This window comes from Narcine bancroftii, chromosome 1 (assembly GCF_036971445.1).
Source record: "Narcine bancroftii isolate sNarBan1 chromosome 1, sNarBan1.hap1, whole genome shotgun sequence".
Classification (NCBI taxonomy): Eukaryota; Metazoa; Chordata; class Chondrichthyes; order Torpediniformes; family Narcinidae; genus Narcine; species Narcine bancroftii.
In genome coordinates, this window is record NC_091469.1 from 326,836,049 (window position 1) to 326,853,039 (window position 16,991).

The 16,991-nt window shown below is 43.6% G+C and overlaps 1 long non-coding RNA gene across 1 annotated transcript; it reads right to left on the reverse strand.

Moving 5' to 3' along the window:
- Positions 1-9,866: 9,866 nt before the first annotated feature.
- On the reverse strand, positions 9,867-16,067 carry LOC138748136 (uncharacterized). Its single transcript, XR_011347820.1, has 3 exons — positions 15,578-16,067; positions 11,058-12,364; positions 9,867-10,275 (listed from the first exon to the last, which is right to left on the reverse strand). It is a non-coding gene; the product is annotated as an uncharacterized lncRNA (long non-coding RNA).
- Between the last annotated feature and the right edge of the window lie 924 nt (positions 16,068-16,991).

Sequence of the window (16,991 nt, forward strand, 5' to 3'; positions counted from 1 at the left end):
TGCACAGGAAGCTTCCACAAACACCATTGTGAAGACCAACAGCAAATCTTTCCATGTGATGTTAAAGGGAGTTAATTATAGACCAGAACACCAAGACTAACTCTTCTTTTTCTGTAATGGGGGGGAGGGGGGTGGTGACCAGAATTGCACACAATTTCTTCAAGTGCAGTTTTATATAGCTGCAACATGGTTATATGCAATTCCTTGCCAAACAGAGGTCACATGTCTGTTTTTTTTTTAACCGCCTATCTACTTGTGAAACCATTTTCACAGAGCTAAGGATCTAAATCCCCAGATATTTCTGCACATTCATTCTTTTAAGAGCCATGCCAGTAACTGTATGCCTTTCCCCTTATTTGACCTCCCAAAATGCAACATCTCACACTTGCCCGGATTAAACTCCATCTGCCATTTCTCTGCCCATATCTGCATCTCATCTATACCCTGTAGCATTTTTTGTTTGCTCTCTACACTGTCCGCACCTCCAACAATCTTTGTGTCATCTGTACTCTTAATAATCCACCCACATAGCTTTTCATCCAAGTCCATATTTATATATCACACAAACAACATCACCAGCGATCCCTGCAGAACTTAATTGGTCGCATGCCTCCTACCTTGCACCACTGCCCTCTAAATTCTATGGACGAGCCCATCTCTTAGCCAAATGATCAACTTGCCAAGGATCCCATGCATCTGCACCTTCTAAATCAGCCTTGTCAAATTACTTACTCAAGTCCATGTAGACAACATCTGCTGCCCTACCCTCATTAACCAAACAACATCTTCAAAAAACAATCAAATTTGTAAGACATGAGCTTCCCCACACTGACTGTCCCTCATCTGATCATGCCTTTCCAAATGCCTGCAGTTTCTATCCCTGAGTATCCTCCAAAAGCTTCCCAACCATCGATGCAAGGCATTTTTAGAACTAGAATCACTTTGCACTTCTGGAGTGGAACTTTTTTTTAAATCTATTTTCAACATACATATGATATCTGGAGGTGGAATATTTCTTGTCCAAATCTGACATTGATGGGTTTCTGTTAACCAAATGTACCAAGACATGTGGGAAGGCTGCACTGTAAAATTAGACCATTGATCGCCCATGGATAGAGGAACCAGCTTAATGGTTTAACTAGCCTGATGCTGTTCTCTCCATCTGAAAGGAATGTCATGAACTTGGTGTAATCTTGCATTGGGAGAGCAGAACCTGTGATATTTAGATTAAATTGGTACAATGAATGAACATTTCTCTCTTGCCTGAATAAAATATTTCACAAGTCAGTTGCTATTTAAAAATAGAACACAAAATAATAGCATCGTGAGTAAAGGAAGATTCAAATCTAACCTCCCCAAAGTCTAAAACTTCATAATTTTCCTGTTAAGATTGGGTGTGGAGCTTCAATCGCAACCTTTGCAAGCCCGTCGGTCTGCCATCCTCATCTCTCCCTCCCACCTGCAGTCCATCTCACTGCTATCCCGGTTTCTCCGTTATGCCACAGTAGGCTGCCTCAAAATAACAACCTGCCCCCTCACTTGCAGTGAGAAGCTGCTAATTCAGATATCTCCCAGGCATTTTTGTCATGGCAGTTGTTGAGAGAAAGCTGGCCAAACCTCAAAGGCACTGCCAGCCATGGTTGGTGCGCTTCCCCAGAGAAACCAAGGGGAAGAGTGTGCAAGGAAACAGAAAAGAAATGAGAACTAGGCACTGTGGGGCGGTAACCGGATTGCAGTCTTTTCTAATTGAAAACTAATTCAACTTACAACTCTTGACCAATTTAATTTCTCCCTGTTCCTTTGCATTTTAAAACAGTCTCTCTCCACAGATATCGTACGTGTTTCTCACATTTTGTTTTGAATTCTATCTATACAAGACCTAAAAAAAAATTAGTGTCACTGCAGAAGCTGCAGTATCGGCAGTGCTGCAATTGGTGTGGACCCAGGAAAGCAGGAAGCGGAGACACAGCCCTGCGCCAAAGGGCTCATCCACCAGGTCATAATGGCGATGGCTCCATGCAGGCTTTAAACGGCCTGTTAAAGGAGCCGACAGTGTTTGTCAGTAAAATCCTGCAACAGCAGGGTCTGTGTCCAAGATGGCAGCCCCCGTGCTGGGCAGCAGCCTTAAAGGCTTGCAGACTCCAGGGAGCGGTGGACCAGCGCAGGGCACCAGGTCATAACGCCATTGGGAATAAGAATCAGAGGAGGCGACCCCTCAGGATGGTTACCACAGCAGCAGACCAGCAAGGATCTCAGTGGCTGAGGGACCCACACAGGATCCACACATGGAAACCAGGTATTAGAGCCAGAATTCAAGAGGATGCTGAGGGCAAGAAAGGCTCCTGATGGGCCTTGGGTGCTGAAGGCTTCCTGAACATGTCAGAGGTTTGGATCAGGAGCTCGGCTGCCAATGCATTGAGCAGGAGTCTTTGTGGCTGCAGAGGCTGTGAGAGCGCTGGAGGTGAATCCACAGACCCTCATGGACTCTGAAGGGACTCTCTTTTGCTTTTCTTTCTCTCTTACTGTAAGGGGAATCAGGAGACACCAATGACAACTGCCTTACGGTAGGCAGAAGGCAATTTCATGCAATATTACATGTTCTGTACATGACAATAAAGGAATCCTGAATCTTGAATCTGACAAGTTAGCTTTTGGTGCATTACCTGTGTGTGACATCATACTTGGATTTACACGATGTTCTCTTGAAAATTAATTGGCAGGTTATGTATGTTGGCAGGTTAATCATTCATGCATGGTCCTGAGAAGATGGCTATCAACTTCATTCTTGAACGGCTACAGATCACGCAGTGTAGTTTCTCCTCTCGCATGCAGGCAGTTCAAGGAATTCAACCTGGAATGTGGTAATGTCAGAATAGAGTGCTACTTTGAGAAGAGATGGAGACTTTTCCATGAATCTGCTGTGTTCGCCTTCCTGTGTGGGAAATATCATAGGTTTGGAAGTAGTCAGTGAAGCATCCTTTGAACTTCTGCCTTGCGTCTCACAGCAGCTATGGTGATGGAGCGGCGAAGGAAGGAGATGCTCAAAGTGGGGGGTGGGCTACAGAGCAAAGTTAAATTTTCTCCATCCCTTCCTCACCTGGGTGGGCACATGGGGGTGGGGGGTGAAATATGAAAGTCCACAGATTGTGGTAAAAGCACACCAAAATGCTGGAGGAACTCAGCCAGACTTTCAGTGTCCATAGGAGTCAAAGATATATTGCTGGTACATTGTGGAACTTTTATTGGTGGCCATGTTTCGAGAACTACTGCAAAGACGTTTAGGATTTCCACTAGGAATCTGTGAATGTTCTAAATTCTCAGATAGAGTTTGTTTCATTTGACTAATTTGTTTCATATCCAATTCATCACAGACAAATCCTTATTCATATAACACTAGTCAAATTGGTAAAAATACTGAGGAGGATGAATTCCTTGAATGTTTACGGGACGGTTATCTAGACCAATATGTCGAGGAACCAACTCGGGAGCAGGCCATTTTAGATTGGGTATTATGCAATGATAAGGGGCTAATCAACAATCTTGTTGTACGAGGCCCTTTGGGTAGGAGCGATCACAATATGATCGAATTCTCACTCGACATGGAGAGTGATGAAATTAAAACCGAGACTAAGGTCCTGAATTTAAATAAAGGGAATTATGATGGTATGAAACAGGAGTTGAGTAAGATTGATTGGGTGTTGTTTATGGGGGAGTTGACTGTGGATAGACAATGGAAAGCATTCACAGATCTAATGGAGAAATTGCAAAAATCGTTTATATCGGTTTGGCATAAAAATAAACCAAAAAAGGTGACTCAACCGTGGATAACAAGGGAAATTAGAGACAGCATTAGGTCCAAAGAGAGAGCATATCAATTGGCCAAAAAAAGTACCAAATCCGAAGACTGGGAACAGTTCAAGATGCAGCAAAGGAGGACAAAGGGATTAATCAAGAGAGCAAAAATAAATTACGAAAGTAAGCTTGCGGCAAATATAAAAACCGACTGCAAAAGCTTTTATAAATATGTCAAGAGGAAAATATTGATGAAATGTAGAGTAGGTCCCTTGCAGTCGGAATCAGGGGAATATATAATGGGGAATAAGGAAATGGCAGACCAATTAAATTCTTACTTTAGTTCTGTTTTTACAAGAGAGGATACAAATAACTTCCCAAGGATGTTGGGAAACATAGAAACTAATGCAAGGGAGGAACTGAAAGAAATCAGTATCTCTAAGGACATGGTCTTGGGGAAATTGATGGGATTGAAGGCAGATAAATCCCAAGGGCCTGATAATCTACATCCTAGGGTACTCAAGGAAGTGGCCATTCAGATAGCAAATGCTTTAAGAATTATTTTCCAGAACTCGATAGACTCAGGATCAATACCCATGGATTGGAGGGTAGCTAATGTTACCCCACTATTTAAAAAGGGGGGTAGAGAAAAAGCGGGGAATTATAGGCCGGTGAGCCTTACATCAGTAGTGGGCAAAATGATGGAATCCATTATTAAGGATGTAATAGCGGAGCATATGACTAGCAGAGAAGGGATCGGACAGAGTCAACATGGATTTACAAAAGGTAAATCGTGCTTGACAAATCTATTGGAATTCTTTGAGATGGTGACAGGTAAAATAGATGGGGGAGAGCCAGTGGATGTGGTGTACCTGGACTTCCAAAAGGCCTTCGATAAGGTCCCACATAAATGACTGGCTTACAAAATCAAGGCTCATGGGATTGGGGGCAAAGTATTCATGTGGATTGAGAACTGGCTGGCAGGTAGAAGACAGAGAGTTGGGATAAACGGCTCATTTTCTGAGTGGCAGGTGGTGACCAGTGGGGTGCCACAGGGATCTGTACTGGGACCCCAGCTGTTCACAATTTACATTAATGATCTGGATGAGGTGATTGGATGTAATATCTCCAAATTTGCAGATGACACTAAGCTAGGAGGGGTTGTATGCACGGAAGAGGGGTCAGGAAGCTCCAGTGTGATTTGGATAAATTGAGGGACTGGGCAGATACATGGCAAATGCACTACAATGTGGATAAATGTGAGGTTATCCACTTTGGTAATACAAACCAGAGGGCAGATTACTATTTGAATGGCAATAGATTAAGAGATGGGGAAGTGCAGAGAGACCTAGTGGTACTTGTACACTAGTCTCTGAAGGCGAGCATGAGGTACAGCAGGCGGTTAAAAAGGCAAATGGTATGTTGGCCTTCATATCAAGAGGGTTTGAGTATAGGAACAAGGATACCTTACTGCAGCTGTACAAGGCCTTGGTGAGACCACACCTGGAGTATTGTGTGCAGTTTTGGTCACCTTATCTAAGGAAGGATGTTCTTGCAATGGAGGGAGTGCAGAGGCGATTCACCAGGCTGATACCTGGAATGGCAGGAATGACTTATGAGGAAAGATTGTGCAAATTGGGATTGTACTCGCTGGAGTTTAGAAGATTGAGAGGGGATCTCATAGAGACATATAAAATTCTGGCAGGACTGGACAGAATGGATGCAGATGGGATCTTTCCAATGATGGGAAAATCCAGAACCCGGGGCCATGGTTTGAGGATAATAGGCAAACCATTTAGGACCGAGATGAGGAGGAATTTCTTTACCCAGAGGGTGGTGAATCTGTGGAATTCATTGCCACAGAGGGCAGTAGAGGCAGGTTCATTAAATATATTTAAGAGGGAATTAGATCTATTTCTTCAGTATAAGGGTATTAAAGGTTACGGAGAGAAGGTGGGGACGGAGTACTGAAGTTTAAGATCAGTCATGATCTCGTTGAATGGCGGAGCAGGCTCGAAGGGTCGAATGACCTACTCCTGCTCCTATCTTTTATGTTTCTATGTTTCTACTAGCCTCTCAAAGAACTGAAAGAGCCTGTCAGCAGTCGGACTGCTGCGAACGCCGGAGATGAGTCATTGATTGCCTTAATTTGGATTTATCTCTTTTAAAAGGGTTCACGTTGATGGTTTGGTTTGGTTTGGTGAAGGAGTATTTTTTTCACTCTTCAGTAGATTAAAGCACTAAACTTTTTGCATTAGTGTTTTACTTTAAAAAGACTGTGAGATACTGACGTTGTTTCTTGTTTACAACTCTTTATAGAATCACATTTCCATGAAAATCATCCAATGAATATTATTACAAGGGTGTAAGTAAACTTTGACATTTCAAGAAACAGCGTTTGAAATTGGAAGAACAATGACCTCATTTCATTTCTCAGTAATCACTGGTTCAGCCATTTGCAACGCCCCCCACACCATCCCCCCCCCCCCCACCACCTCTCCACCCCCGGGTACCACAGCACATTGTTTTCTTTTCACCTCACATAAGTTACGTAAATGTTTTTTTTAAATATAGTAGTCAGTAGGAAAGAAGTATGGAAGAAACCAAAACGTGACTGCTTCACAGGGAAGGGGGACCATAAACTTTGAGCAAAGTTCTGGGGGGGGGCCATAGCTGAAAAAAGGTTGAGAGTGTGTGCTCTAGATATACAGGCCATTTGTGGAAAAAGGGTGGTTCCAATATGATGACACCGAAGTACAAGACAAGACCCCCAGGTACTTGAGAATCAAGAAATGTAAACCAATTATCTCCGAAAGGCTTATTCCAGACCTTTGTGGCATTGGATCATCTGATTTTTTTTTAATCCCTGTGAATTGTGAAGGCAGGTATTTTTCTGAAAATTTTTCTTTTTTTGCATTAAAGGTTGAAAAACATTATGGAGGCTGATGGGCCAAATTAGTCTTTGTGAGTCCAATTGATCGTAACACACTGGGTTTTGGCATTTTGAGTTAAGTGGATGTGAAATAAAAAGACCTTGCTACATCGGGTTGGCTGGGCGGACCGCAGGGGTAAGGTGCTGGGGATTTGTTCCCACTCATGAAAAATACCAGACCATGATGCAGCCGGACAGCACACTTTTCATTGCACATCTGTAGAAGCTTGCCAATGTTTTTTGACATCACTCCGAACCCCCGGCAAACTCCTGAGAACCATTTAAGTGCTTGGTCACAGTTGGAAATAAACATTCCCTGATTCTGGAGATTTGTGGTTTTAAGGTCGGTAGTCATGTTTTGCCGATATGAGCATCAAGACACAGTTTTGCATGCTATCCAGGCAAGTTAATTCATGCAGCAGGTCGTGCAATATTAACTGATGCATCTTTTGTCAGGTTGTACTTGTTCAACTGGATGATAATAAACTTGAACTTGAGTCGCATCTTGAGGGGCTTGCATGTTGCAGGTGATACACTGCAGTGGGTGTGCAACTGTAGTCCAGTGGTAGGCGTGCAACCAATCACATGGGTTGCTTTGTCTCAGAGGGCAAACAACTTTTTGAATAATTTGGAGCCATGAATCCTCTCGGCAAATTCAGAATACTCCTTTTCCTTTGGCCTCATAGAGCCTTTGGAGCATAAAGAAATGAGTAAATCAGTGTCAGACACCCAACCTCTGGTCTGCCCTTTTCCACCACAGTATTTGCAAAAGTGATCCATTTAAATTTCTTAATTAATCGTAACATCCAGGATGTTGACTGGGGTCACGGCAAAGCTAGTGCCACTGAATATCAAGGATAGATGTCCATCACCTGGTATTTTTGTTTAACTTGCCTTTGGTTGCCTGACATTTGACTGTGGTGTTGATCTTGCTGCAGCCAGGTGTAATGCTTCATTGTATATCAAGTCATGTCAAGTTCAAGCTCAAATTGAAGTATATTATCATCCAACTTTCTTTGGCTTGGCTTCGCGGACGAAGATTTATGGAGGGGGTAAAAAGTCCACGTCAGCTGCAGGCTCGTTTGTGGCTGACAAGTCCGATGCGGGACAGGCAGACACGATTGCAGCGGTTGCAGGGGAAAATTGGTTGGTTGGGGTTGGGTGTTGGGTTTTTCCTCCTTTGCCTTTTGTCAGTGAGGTGGGCTCTGCGGTCTTCTTCAAAGGAGGTTGCTGCCCGCCAAACTGTGAGGCGCCAAGATGCACGGTTTGAGGCGATATCAGCCCACTGGCGGTGGTCAATGTGGCAGGCACCAAGAGATTTCTTTAGGCAGTCCTTGTACCTTTTCTTTGGTGCACCTCTGTCACGGTGGCCAGTGGAGAGCTCGCCATAGAACACGATCTTGGGAAGGCGATGGTCCTCCATTCTGGAGACGTGACCCATCCAGCGCAGCTGGATCTTCAGCAGCGTGGACTCGATGCTGTCGACCTCTGCCATCTCGAGTACAACTTTACAACCTGAATAAACAGCGTTCTCTAGTCCTCGCTCCAAAAACATGCAAGCATGCATCCAGACATAACACACATGCAGACAAACAATACTCATGCAGCACATAGTATACAAATATATCTAAAGTAAATGAACATGGTTAAATAAAAAGTAGAGTCACAGAGGGTTTGTATGAGCAGCACATTCAGTCATTTAGCAATCTCACTGCCTGTGGGAAGAAGCTGTTTCTCAGCCTGGTGGTCCTGGCTCTGATACTCCTGTATCAGAGCAGCTGAAAGATGCTGTGTGCAGGGTGGCAGAGGTCCTCAGTGATTTTGCGAGCCCACTTCAAACAACTATCTCTGTAGATCACACTGATAAAGATGAGTGAGACCCCAGTGATCCTCTCTGCCACTCTTATAGTCCTGTGGATTGACCTCCTGTCTAATGCTCTACAGCAACTGTACCACAATGTGATGCAGCCAGCCAGGACACTCTCGATAGAGCTCCTGTAGAAAGGTGACAGGATGGCAGCCAGGAGCCTCGTCTGTTACAGTCTTCTCAGGAAGTGAAGTCGCTGTTGCACCTTCCTGACAAGTGAGAAGATGTGTGATCAGGATAGGTCACTGCTTAAGTGAACTCCGAGGAACTTGGTGCACTCCACTCTCTCCACTACTGAGCTATTAATGTGTAGTGGAGGGGGGTCATCCCAGGTCCTTTTGAAGTCCACAATCATTTCTTTCATCTTGTCCACTTGGAGACTCAGATTGTCCTTCTCACAGCTTATCAGATTTTCTACAACTCATCGTTGATGACAATAACTCTCATTTATCACATGCACAAAAATCTTCTTTTGTTTGTCCTGCACAGGCAACTGATCCATTGTCAAAATACAAGAGATATCGAACAGCTGAAGATCTCACCACCTCCTCTCATGTCACTTCCTCCCGTAACTATATTGCCAGTTGCTCAGCAGTGAACCAGAGCTCAAGGTGTCCTGATTGCACCTCTTCAACTCCTGGTTCAGAGTCCATGAAGCATTAGGAAGCTGTCACCTTCACAGGAGCTTTGGGAGTCCTGTTCACCATTGGCGTCTGGATCCAATTCCTGGTTCCCAGAAGCTGGTCGCCAGCAACCTGATTGAGAGACCTCTGGCCATTGAGACCTGACCAGGGATGACATCACCAGTCCGACGTTGCCACTGGATCTAAATCCAGCAACTCCTTCTGCTGCCAGAACACCTTGACCAAAGCACTGCTGTGACTAATCACCACCTTCACAAGGGCAGTTCAGAAAAGCAATAAAAATGGGCCTTTCCAGTGACTCCTGCATCCGTTAGCCTGTTGCCTTTGTTTTAATTCATCTTTGAAGATGACTAAAAAAAGAAAGCTTTTCTATGATGCAAGTTTCAGAAATTCAATGATGTTATATGTTTTGACCAATTTTGGTAGGATATCGCCTCCAACCGTGCATCTTGGCGCCTCACAGTTCGGCAGGCAGCAACCTCCTTTGAAGAAGACCGCAGAGCCCACCTCGCTGACAAAAGACAAAGGAGGAAAACCCCCAACACCCAACCCCAACCCACCAATTTTCTCTTGCAACCGCTGCAACCGTGCCTGCCTGTACCGCATCGGACTTGTCAGTCACCAACGAGCCTGCAGCAGACGTGGACATACCCCTCCATAAATCTTCATCCGCGAAGCCAAGCCAAAGAAGAAAGATGAGTGAACTTCAAGTCAAGTGATTGTCTCCAGTCCTTAGTGTAAAGCATGCGGACACACACCCACACATAACACACCTAGAGGCAAATAAAACATATACAGAACAAGTATTTTATCTATATAAATAAATATTGTTTTGTTCATATGAGATTCTTGGATGGTTAGTGCGGGCAGTTCCTTGGGTCGTTCAGCATTCTCATTGCCCGTGAAAAGAAGTTGTTCCTCAGCCTGGTGGTGCTGGCTCTGATCCTCCTGGATCTCTTTGCCGACGGGAGCAGCTGAAAGATGCTGTGTGCAGGTTGGAAGGGGCCCTCAGTGATTTTGTGTGAACTTGACTTGCAGAACTTTAAAAAAATATTTTATTTAAATCAATATATATATATATATAATAATGATAACAAACAATAACAAATCACAATATTACAATGTTAACAAATATATGTTGAAAATATATCAAAAGAAAGCAGGAAGAAAAAAACTACTAAAACTAAAAACTAGAAACTAAAAAAAACTTTTAAAAACCGCTAAAGCCCCCCGCCCCCCCTTAACCTAATCTAATCCTATAACTAGTCTAAATCTATTATAAAATACATAATAACAAAGCTATATATTAATTTAGATTGCATCAGATGACACTCAAGGATCCCAGAAATATCGGTCCAAAAATTATTAAATTTTTAAAAATTCTACAAGATCTTGTTTGAAAGGTAATTCTTTTTTGGTTCCTGTTAGTAAGTTTCTACAACAAACTACTACTGGTGTGACTTTTCCATTAAATCCTGAATTATTGTTGTTAGGAAATTTTGAAAGTATTTCTCTTAAATTACCTCTATCAGATTCTCAATTGAAATTTGTTAAGTAATAGCAAGGAAATGTATCCCTGTTACATGGAAATCTGATGTTTCACTAAAATTAGAAAGATGGCATTCAAAGATGTATTTCTTTAGAAAAAATATTCCTTATTTTGGTATGCTAGAATGATGAGGATAAAATTATAATTTTTTAAATTTTGAATCCTCCTGACCATTGAAGTTTTCCCTGAATGAATAATAATTTTTGGAACGATTTTTTTGGGATCCTTGCGTGTCATCTGAACTTGCAGAACTATTCAAAAATTGTTAACTACCCAGATAATAGCAGTCTTCCATTTGAATGTCATGAAATCTTTACAGTTGCTAGATGTGCAGAATCAGCTAACCCTTGCAGTGTACTGCCGTAAAGAAGAGCAAAGTTAGCTACGGCTAGTTTCTATTGTGTAATGACAGGCAGTCGAGATGAAGGGCTTCCCCTCAAAACATTGACTATTCTTTTTCTCCCACTGGCGTTACTCAGACCACTGAGTTTCTCGAGCAGATTGTCTTCCAATTCCACCATGTGCAGTGTGCTTTCAGAGGTTCAGTGTTTTGTTTCGCAGGTCTGCTATGCAGCTTACAAAAGGTAAGCTCACTAAAGTCAGGGGCAGATTTGGAGACACAACAGAGACTGTGGGTGGTAGAGGCTGGAGCGCGAAACAAAAAAAACAATCTATGGGAGGATCTCAGCACGTCATGATGCATCTATGGAGGTAGGGAGATGGTCAACATTTTGGGTCAAGTCTGCATCAAGATGGAAAGAGTAAAGGGGAGAAAGTCATTCTCTGCTGGAGAATGGCTTGTTGGGAACCAGGTATTGGAGCCAGGAATTAAGAGGGTGCTTGGGGCAAGAAGGTCTCCTGAAGGGCCTCGGGCGCTGAAGTCTTCCTGATCCTGTCAGAGATTTGGATCTGGAGTTTGATTATCCACCATGTAGAACAGGAGTGTCTGTGCAGCTCCAGAGGCTGCAGGTGGGCAAGAGGTGAATCCATGGGCACTCAGTGACTCTGAAGGGACCCCTTTTTGCTTCTCTGTAAGGGAAGGAGTGCCGGGCAATGCTAAGGGTGACTTTTTATTTGCTTTATGGCAGACTGGAGGAGATTTCATGTAATATTACACTTTCTGCAAAGGAGTTGAGCTGGGTGGTGAATGATAGGTCGAGACAGAGAAGGAGAGAGAAATATTTGGGCAGATGGAGCCAGATGGAGGGGGAGGGGATGGCGGGATTTCCTCTTTACAATGTCAGCATCTTATTTGTACTTTGTTCAGTACTAAGAGTGAAGGAAGAATGTTGCACAGTCAGTGTTGTTCATTTTCTATTTTTAAATTTTATACATCATTGAAATCTTCTGCAGTTCAAAAATAGAGAAAAATTAAACTGCAAATGTGTAAACATTATTGAGATATGCATGCAGTCATATTTTCTGGAGAGACCTTGTTTCTCATACCAGGAAGCAAAGGTCACACAAGGCATAAATTATAGTGCTGTCATTTGAGCTTAAGTTCTCCAACACAGAGAACAATCACCAAGCAATCCCCAGCAGAAGACGGCAGTGCAACTTCTGAAAATTCATGTTTTGCTCTGAAAAATACAAATAAAATGGTTATTCTGAGGTAAAGTTATTGAATAACACACATTCACATGACCAATCAAACTGGGGAAAATATTGCTATTATAATAAGCAATTGGGAAAGAAAAAGACTAAATTAGCTCATGTGTAAAAATGATTGAGATGTGCATGCAGTAGCATTTTCTCAAGAGGCCTTGTTTCTCATACCAGGAAGCAAAGGTCGCACCAGGCATAAATTAAGATTATGCTCTGACAGCAATCATCGTACAATCGACAGCAGATGATCACAGCACAGCCTCCCAACACATCTGAGATCTATACTTGCATGGAAGGAAATAAAGAAGTTGTCTGTAAAGAAGGAAAGTCATAATAACCGTTTGAACCAAAGTAATAGAACTGCTGCCAGGATGAAATTATTCTCGTTGTGCGATCCAGCAATATGTATCATAACAGTTGCTTTGGTCTAAGAAAAATTATAGAAATAATCCTTCGCTAAACACATGTTACTTGATCTATTCCAGTGCCAAAACTCTGATAAGGAAGAAACAAATACAGTGTTGCTTATGAGACAGTGAAAGTATAATCTTCATGTGAAGTCAAAGCTAGAGAGAAAACAGATCAGGTTACACAGGAATAAACTCATAGCCACTATGAACTTAACCTCATCCAGAACCCTCCTGACATATCCTAAACATTGCTCTGTGCTTGCTGTTTGTTTTTTCAATTACTCCTGAACTCTGTTAGTTTTGGTTTTAGAGTTCTCAATCTTCCTTTTAAAACTTTCCATGGTCCTATCTTTGCACTCTCGTGCAACCCTCTCAGAAGTTGCGGTCTTCCAAGGCGAGCTCTTGTCCTTTTCCTGCATCACCATTGCAGAAACAGCTGTCAGGAGAGGTTACCTTGATTACAAGGCCCATTCCCTTCCCCTCCCTAGAATTTGCTTTCAGTGAAATATGCCCACGCTTGCTGTCAACATTAGCGAACTCCTTCTGCAGAAACATAGTGATCTCTGTGGCATGGACTTTGCCATCAGATGTCAACTCCAGAAAATGTTGGACGTCCAGACGCAATATTGTCATCTGCCTGACTGAGCAATCAACCCCAATGAAGATTTGTACAGACAACATTTGGCAATTCCTGACGTCATGCCACCAGGCTATCTCCTTCCTGTACTTCATCTTGTCCCTTCCGTGGGGCACAAGCCTTAAAACACGAACCTTCGGACTCACGTTAATGCCCTAAATTGCTGGAGGAACTCAGCAGGCCCCGCAGCACTCATAGGAGGCAAAGTTTCAGGCCTGAGTCCTTTGTCAAGATATGAGCAAAAAGCAGGCAGGTGCGTGTAAAAATGGCAGGGGGAGGAGGGAAGAAATAGCAAGGAGAGGAGCAGATTCAAGGTCAGTTTATCTTCTGCTGTTATCAGAATCTTAAATGGGCCCCTCATTGGTAAAAGATGATGCCCTATTTAAATGTGCTTTCCTCTCTGCAGAGCTTTTCAAACTGCCATGTAAAATGGGGTCAACCGGGCAGTTTCCCCAGTTAGATGGCAGCTAGAGAGGGTCCGACCTGGTCAATGCCGTCAGAATCCAAACTACCTCAGAGGTAGTCAAGGGAACCCAATTAAACTTACCTAGGTCTCATTCACAGGTGATTTGAATAGGAAAATGGCTGACCCATTTACTCCAGTGATGTCAGCGCTTGCATGTGTCACCGGGCAGCCAGCATCTGAACATCCGGCAGTACTTCAGGTGAGAGTGGGATGCGTTATTGCAGGGGTGGGATCCCCTTAATTCACCAGGTTGGCAATTTAATGGGTAGATCCCCCTGCAATTTAAAAGGTGCTACAAGCACTTTTGCCCCGTGATCGTTCCTGGGTCCAAGGAGGGATACTCAGGTGCTGCAGTTTAAAAGGGGCTAATGTGACTCACTGCAACATCACACCCTGCACCTAGGTTTTATTATTGCACCTGCTGTGCTCAAGTATGCATTGTGTTGCCTCGACAGCATGTAAAGCCATGCTTTTCACTATATCTCAGTACACCGGACAATATTCAATTCAAATTCAATTAATTTTATGTTAACTTCTATTTGAAACATTTTGCAAGGCATTAAAATCAAATTCAGATCAATGTAGAGTTTGAAATATGGCATGGAAACACTTAAGGGGGATGAAAAATTAAAATCCATTACATATTGAAATATTTATTGAAACAGTTATAATCCGCATGTCATGTGTCGAGAGAGGTTGATAAGCAGTATATAGGGGTATGAACAGAAAATGCGAAAGCAGTAAGGAGGTCAGGAGCTCCGAAAGAAGGAGGAACAGAATTCATTTTTAAATATTTAGGAGATTTTCCCATAATTGAAAAAAAATGAGAAAACAAGTACATTTTAAATTGGCAAAGCAAACTAGGGCAGTTTGAAAGGAGATCAGGGTGTGGCTGGGTGGGGGGCGTGCGTGGCATAGCAAGCGCTGCAAGACTGCTTTGAAACCACGGACTGGAGCTATTTCAGGAAGGTGGCCACCTCCAACAGTCAGGTAAACCTAAAGGGGTACACAAGCTCAGTGACTGGCTACATCAGCAAGTGCTCTGAGGATCTTACTGAGATCAAATGCTTCATAACCAGGGCTAACCAGAAACCATGGTTGGATGGAAAGGTCCGGGCCCTTTGCAGAGCTCATGATTCTGCCTTCAGGACAGGGGATAGGATGGCACTATGATCAGGCAGGGCTGAACTCTCCCGTGCAATCCAGAAATTGAAGTGGGGGAACGCATAGAAGATTCACAGACAGCTGTGCAATACCCTGATACAGCTATCCTTGGCACAGGTGCCAAGGGATCAAGGCTGTAACAGATCACAAGTCAACTTTGCAAGTTAAGGACACCTCCCTTCCAGACAGACTGAACACCTTCTATGCACGGTTTGATGAGAAGAACAGGATGACACCAAAGAAATCTGTTGAACGGGCCCATGCATAGCTGTGGCTGAGGTGAAAAGAACCTTATTGAAGGTGAACCCACACAAGGAGGTGGGACCAGACAACATACCTGGTCGGGTACTGAAGGACTGCCCAGACCAATTGATGGACTCTTCACAGATATCTTCAACACATCACTGCAGCAGTCCATCATTCCCATAGGGCTCAAGACACCCACCATCATCCTGGTACCCAAAAGGGCAACAATAACAGATCTCAATGACTACCACCCTGTGGCACTGACCTCCAATATTATGAAATGGTTCGAGTGTCTGGTAATGGAACGCATCAAAGAACACTTCTCAGGACACTGGATCCATTTTAATTCACCTATAGAAGAAACTGTTCCACAGGCAATGGCATGGTCTTGTCCCTTCACTCTGTCCTGATCCACTTGGAGAACAACACCTCACCCGCCCGGTTGATGTTCATTGATTTCGGCTCGGCATTTAATAAGATCATCCCCCAGAGGCTGGTGGAGAAGTTGTCCTCGCTGGGACTCGACACCCCTCTCTGTAATTGGATCCTGGACTTCCTAACAGAAAGACCACGGTTTATCTGGGTCAGTAACAGAACATCGAGCACCATCACGCTGAGCAATGGGGCACCTCAGGGCTGTGAGCTCAGCCTGCTCCTGTTCATGATACTGGCCCACAACTGCATTGCCAGATCCAGCTCCAACAGTGTCATCAAGTTTGCAGATGACACAGCAGTTGTTGGCCTCTCAGCAACAACGATGAGTCGTACTGCAGGGAAGAGGTGGAAAATCTCATGAAATGGTGTGAGAATAACAACCTGAGTCTCAATGTGATTAAGACGAAGGAGATGATTGTGGACTTCAGGAGGACCAGGAATGACCACCCTCCACTACACATCAACAACTCTGTAGTTGAGAGAGTGGAGAACACCAAGTTCTTTGGAGTTCACTTAACTAGTGACCTATCATGGACACTCAACATCTCCTCACTTGTCAGGAATGCTGGCACCGCAGCACTACACTTACTGAGAAGACTGAGGCAGGCAAGGCTAACAGCCACCATTATGTCACCCTTTAACAGGAGCTCTTCCAGAGTGCTCTGGCCAGCTTTTTCACAGTGTGGTACAGTTGCTGCAGAGAAATGGATTGGAGGTTAATGCACAGGATGATAACAGCAGCAGAGAGGATCATAGGAGCCTCTTCCACCCCCCCCCCCCCCACCACCCATCGACGTGATTTACCAGGATTGTTGTCTGAAGAGGGTGTACAATATCAATGAGGACCCCTTCCACATTGCACACATCTTTCAGCTGCTCCCATCAGGGAAGTGCTGAACGACCAAAGGAAATGCTCACATTAACTATCTGAGACTTTAATTCTCAATATTTATTTATTTAATTGTATATATTAATAATTGTCCTGCATGAGCATTGTTTGTCCATATGTGTGTTATGTCTGGTTGTGTGTCTGCGTGTTTTGCACTGAGGACCAGAGTACACTTTTTTGTCAGGTGGTACTTGTGCAATCAAATGCCGATAAACTTGACTTGAACCCAAGCCCAAATCCAAACTTCTGACATGATGAAGAAGATTTCAGTGACCAGGGCCCTTTGGGAACCCTTGCCCTCAGCACTTTCTCAAATCCCAGTTCCGATATCTGGTGTGAGTCCTTTGACCACGTT